Source organism: Miscanthus floridulus, chromosome 18 (genome assembly GCF_019320115.1).
Source record: "Miscanthus floridulus cultivar M001 chromosome 18, ASM1932011v1, whole genome shotgun sequence".
Lineage (NCBI taxonomy): Eukaryota > Viridiplantae > Streptophyta > Magnoliopsida > Poales > Poaceae > Miscanthus > Miscanthus floridulus.
The window spans coordinates 64,715,692-64,721,752 of NC_089597.1; the positions used below are offsets into that span (position 1 = coordinate 64,715,692).

Consider the following 6,061-nt stretch of genomic DNA (forward strand, 5'->3'; position numbering starts at 1 on the left):
AATTAAAAAGAACTAAATTGCCTTGACAACCACTTTAGGAGGTAATTTTAAATAGTTGAGTATGAAAGAAGACATTTTGCTAGATTTGGAGTTTGAGGAACAAAACTAAACTACCACTGTATTTTAGAGAGGGAAAATGTACCTTTTTCTTAGAGCATCTTTAAGAGTCTTTCTTAAACACACTTGTTAAATCATCATTTGGAGAGCCATTTGAATAAAAATTGCTTTCTACCCCTTTTTGCACTTTAACAATTTTTTTATATCTTATGAGCACTCTAGAAAGCTAATTTCGCTCTCTGTCTTTGAGTAACGAGAAATTCAGAATAGAGTATGACTAATTACGAAGTATTTTTTCGCTGAAATCTCTATTCGTTACGTGTTCATTGGGCTGAGCTATATATATTATCTTACTTGGGCCTTCGGTACACATGGGCTCAGATTTCTCAAAACCCTCTTAATAAACCCCAGTGCAAAACCCTAGCTCCGCAACCGGCCGCCGTCCACCCCTATAGCGGAACCACAGTCCACAGCTCTAACTAGGCCATGTCGCCGGCGTCCCTCGCCGCTCGGCTCCTACGCCGCGCCGCTACCCCCCTCTTCCTCTCCTTTCTCCGCTCTTGCCCGCCGCGGCCTCAATTCCTCGGCACCCGTTCCCCTCCCCCGCCTACTCCCTGCCGCCACCTCGTCGTCAGCTGGGACCACCGCCCGCCGCTTCCTGGCGTCGCAGTCCCCGGCGTCCTCCTACGCCTCCAAGTCCTCCGCGGACGAGAACTTGAGGCGCGTCATCGAGTCTGAGATCGAGTGCGTTGTCCAGTCGGAGGAGAGCACCGCCGACAAGGTTCACTCTTCATTTTATTTGCTTGCTTCGCTGTTGTATTTCGATTCCATATCTGCGTCATTAGTTTAGCCTTGTTTCACCAAAGTCATGGCCAGAGTTCGAGTCTAAAGGCTGCTGATTTTATTGGAATGGGATTAAGAATCTGTAAATAGATAGAGCTGTTTCTGTTAGAGGCTGCAAGGAATTGGCTTCCAATTTAACGGAGATGGCAGATGGTCCCTTTTGTGTTGAAGTAGAAATTGCTTAATTGGATTGGCTCGTGGCACTGCGGTTCGGTGTCCTGGACCTACTACATCTTAGAATTCACTGTATCTCTAGCACAGACATGATGCTTGGGTGATTACCAGATGCTTCCATTGCATTCTTTGGTATTTATACATAGTCATTTTTAGTGTCAACAAAATGTTTAGTTTTGTTTCCAAAGGTGAAATTCTGGAGTTTAAGTGCCTGTGGATTAGAACTCACCGTTCCGATTTGCAGAGTAGAGGTTTGTCTGTTCCTAGAATTTTTGTCAGGACTGTAGAAATACAGTAGCTGGCATGCTATTGGCCATTGGATCTATTTTTCTGCCACCATTAGAAAACTTTGAATGCTGTGATCTGCCATATTTGATTACGTAATGAAAATGAAAACCTTATTTAGTGATCACACGATACTAAGGAAACACAAAACTTCATAAAACAGAGGGAAAGAAAGATATGGTTTTCTTGACGTGACGGGAGATCATTTGGTTACAAGAATACCATGGTTACTGCACTTCCTTTATTTTGAGAATCTTGGTTAGCATTGTATGAGAGCTGTCTCACTGAGGCACCAGGGAAAGGCTTGTCTCGGTTTATCCCTTCCCCAGACCCCACTCATGTGGGAGCCTCCACTGGGTCTGCCCTTTGGTTAGCATTGTATAGTTGAATTCTGATCTGCTATATTTTAGACAGTGAACTTTTAACATATCGATAATAAGATGGTTTTGCTATTCAGATATTCGATGTGCACTTTCTGAATCCTGTCGGAGTTTAAATGGAAAGCTACAGTCAAAGTTTGCGAATAATTGAAATGCACATGTTTCTTGTGAGGTGAAGGACCTAGTAATTTTATCTTGTGATATTAGTCATTGTGAGTGCCATAAAGTGATGTGTACAGGATTACATGTGGATCCTGGATTGTAATATCTTGGAGATTATACCTTGAGATGCAATCGGTTCTTTATGTTTGGGTCATTTTCCCCTGCTGATCTGTAGTAATTCCTTTTATTTTGCTTTATTGTTTAAAGCGTTACTAATGTTATCAGTTTTGTGCTTGTTTCTATTTATTATTTATTATAGCCAACAACGCCTGGTTTCATTTTTATTTGGTTATTTTTATGCAGCACATTGATCTACCAGATGACTTCCCTTTTGAGATCATAGACAATCCTGGTGATCAGACAATAACCCTCCAAAGGGAGATTGCAGGGGAGACAATTAAAGCTGCTATATACACCAACTTTGATACAGAGGAAGATTTGGATGATGAGGATGATAAGAGTGACAAAGATGAGGAATCTTTCAAACCAGCAATTCAAATGGTTGTCACTATTCAAAAACCAGAAGGTCCAATCCTAGAATTTGACTGCAACTTTAATGATGACGAACTAGCAATTGAAAATATGAGGGTGCTGAACCGTGATAACCCTGATGCTGAGAATGTGTATGAGGGGCCACGATTTCCGTAAGTTCTTTGTTTCTTATCTATTTGCAATTGTTTTATTCAGGAATAGAATATGCCCTACACATGACATTTAATCGTTGAAAAATAATACTCCCTATGTTCCTAATTGTAAGTCTTTCTGGCTTTTCTGGGTGCATAGTTTTTGCTATGCACCTCGATATACGCTATGTCTAGATACATAGTAAAAAAAAAGCCAAAACAACTTATAATTTGGAATAGAGGGAGTATTTCCATCAAGGATCCTTAGCCACGGACTACCTTCATGGTCAGGCTCATGTATATTGCTTTTGTCATGACTAGAGATGGTTTACTTTTTTATGTTTATCTTGCCATCTGGACTGGGAGCTCATTAGCACTGTAAGGATGCATTCTCTGTTATTAGCACCTGTCTTTGTTTTCTTGGCGCTCCTGTATTTCCTTTTTATTTTGCAATGAGAGGAATGGAAACTAGATTCAAACAATGTATGTTCAATTGGAGTGGTGAACCAAATCTGACAGGAAATTTTGTTTGCAAAGCTATTAGATATTCAATGTAACAAAGACCTAAATATTTGTGCATGGGTTTAATTGGCACGGTGGGTAAACATGATCTGAGGACTTGTCCATGAGCCTGACATATAGCAGTTTAGGTATCTCAAAGAGCATCAACTCTGTATACATGACAAACTGGATGCACACACTGCATTGCTTGACATGGTCATGCAAGTCATGCTATTAACACAAAACTTATAAGTTGTGAGGTCAGATGTGTTCACGTAGCCTAAGCATTGGATTCTACATTCAAGAAGGCCCCTTGTGCATGTAAACTATTTGCATGACTTAGACATTTTCTTTTGACAGAACAACTTCACACAGTGATCATGCATATTGATGCGACCTGCTATTAGTACAAGAACACCAGTAGCAGATTGGAAGATGCAATAGTTGGCAACTAAACATCTAATGAACAAAAACTTGATAACGTTCAATAGATATGCATGCAATTTTCCTTCTATTTGTTGTGGCTGTAGATTGTGTGGTAAAACTGCAACTAACATATTGCTAAGGATAAAGCATGTGAACCATGCTTGACGCCTTGATGCAAGATGATAGATGCTTTGAGCTATGTTTTGTTTTGTGCAGTTTTTATTTCCCCGTGGTTCATGTTATTCATTGCTTGCCATGTAGGGTCTTAGATGAGAGCTTGCAGAAGGCCTTGCACAGGTACCTTGAGGTCAGGGGGTTCAAACATTCGCTACATGACTGGCTGTACGAGTACATGATGAGAAAGGATGAGAAAGAGTATGTTGTTTGGTTGAAGAACATGAAGGAGTTCATCGGGGGAAATTGAGTGTTTGCACTTAGCTTTATTCGCATTGTGAGAACTAGGCCTGTACTCATCATGAATTACTACCATCATAATTGCGCAAAGATACATGGCATGGTCATTTACATCCTCTGCTGGTGCAAGAGTTTTTCTTGGGAGCGTGTTATGGCGTGACCGGTCGTCCGTTCTGGAAAGAGCGTGTCTGTTCTTCTTCCTTAACCGCACTAGTGCGCTCCCACCTCCGGTCTCCACCGCCAGCCCCTGACGCTTCATCCTGCCCACCGCTAACCCTAATAGGAGGAGAAGAGCTCGTGTATCTTGCCCCCGCCGCTGGGTCCATCCATATGGTTGCCTTCCGCCGTTTGCTCAGAAGCGTTCCTGCCGCCTTGCTCGCTGCGCCTTAAACCGCCACCATTGCCGGTCCGGCTGCCTCCGAGGCCTCTCTCCCTTTAAGGCTGCTGGGCATAGAGTCCCGAATGGAGGAAGAAGACAATGCGGCGGGTCACGCTTTCGTGCTTCTGAGTGACGTGTCGCGTGATTGAATTTGTGTTTTTGTTGACCTGGTAGTCTCTTCCGCCCGCCCTTTATTTCTGTGAGGGATGAATTGTGTTGTCATCTTTTATCAGGCTCTCTGAGCCTGGATAGTTCTGAAGTGCCATGTTGAGTATTGCTATGCCAGTGCCCCTGCATGAGAGTCCAAAATATTTGAGAGGCCTATATAAGGCATCTTGGTGAATGAAGGTGCTATTTGCTGTCTACCGCTTGTTATTTTACTTAGTATAATGGTACCATATAGTTTGTTACTTTGTTAGGTTTAACTCATTGACCCTAATGTCATACATTCAGTCTTTTTTATGTTAATCTATACATGTACCTAATCTATCTATCTATATATACCAATATTAAAGAGCCAAAATTTCATCTCATTATTTTCGTCCACCTTCCTTACTCATAGAGTTTTTTTTTTCGTTTCACTTTTTTACTTACCCAGACTAATGACACATACGAGTTAGAAAATGATGGATACATGATCTTATTCCAATATTTATTGGGTCGCGCCCTCCGTATCTTATATGTCACTTAGACTTATGACCACACTCATACAAATTAGAAAGTTCGATTCCTATAAGCATTGGGTTTTATTGCAAAAGTTAGAACAACTCGCGTCACGTCTAGAGATGATATGGAGTTCGATTCCTATATACATTGGTTCTGTTGCAACGCACGGTCACGTTTACCACTAAGTGAAAATTTCTTTCCTCCACAAACTTCATACGACTTGTTAATAATTATCTATACGACTTGTTAGAATTTGTTAGCCATATTCACAAACGACTTTTGATGTTGTTGTTTGTGAATTGTGGTAACAGGGGACGGTGAATAAAACGTGCAAGCCTTCCATCAAAACGTGCTAACGAAACCTGTCAGTCGATTTCTCAGTCCAATTGGCGTTCCTAGGCAATCGATTACGCGCTTGCTTATGGATCCAGATAAGATAACAGGCACGGGATAGAAACTTGAGCCGCCGGGCATCTACAATAAAAAACGTGCTGACCAGTGCAAAAACGCCGGCGTGTTGAGCGGGATCATGTGAATATGGTGACAAGTTCGTTTTTTCAATCTTTTCTTACAGAGTACCCTTTTTTTTTAATCTTGGCATGGTGCTATTCGGATCATATCATATAGACAAGCTCCGGCCTCCGCGCGCGCTTGATCTTTGGCCTTCCTAGAAATATATCAGGATAGTTTCGTGTAAAATGCGCAAGGGTATCAACATCAACCGGCTAAGCACGGACTCTATTAGCTAAATGGCGTGTGTATGCATCCGACTGTCATCTCTCGGCTGAATCTATATATACCTATTCTAACAAAATTTCTGCCAGTCTCTAAATTTTCGTCTAGCCTAATCATATATATAGATATAAAGAAGAAACAAGTTGTCCAAATTCTACTTCAAAACTAATTATTAATCTATATACAACATGAATGTTATAGAGAATCTCTATGTAGCGCAATATCCAAAATAGTCACCACATATAAAGAAAGACCAATTCTTGATATGTCGATAAATAGCTAACTTGATACGAGTTAGAACAGCTCGCATCTAGCGATGATACAGAGCTCTATTACTATACGTATTGGCTCCCATCGTAACGCACGGGCACATTTACTAGTATAGATATAAAGAAGAAACACGTTGTCCAAATTCT

General features: G+C 41.2%; 1 pseudogene; it reads left to right on the top strand.

The window, feature by feature from the left end:
* Positions 1-528: 528 nt before the first annotated feature.
* LOC136522045 (uncharacterized protein At2g39795, mitochondrial-like) lies at positions 529-3,976 on the top strand (annotated as a pseudogene).
* The last annotated feature ends 2,085 nt before the right edge of the window (positions 3,977-6,061 follow it).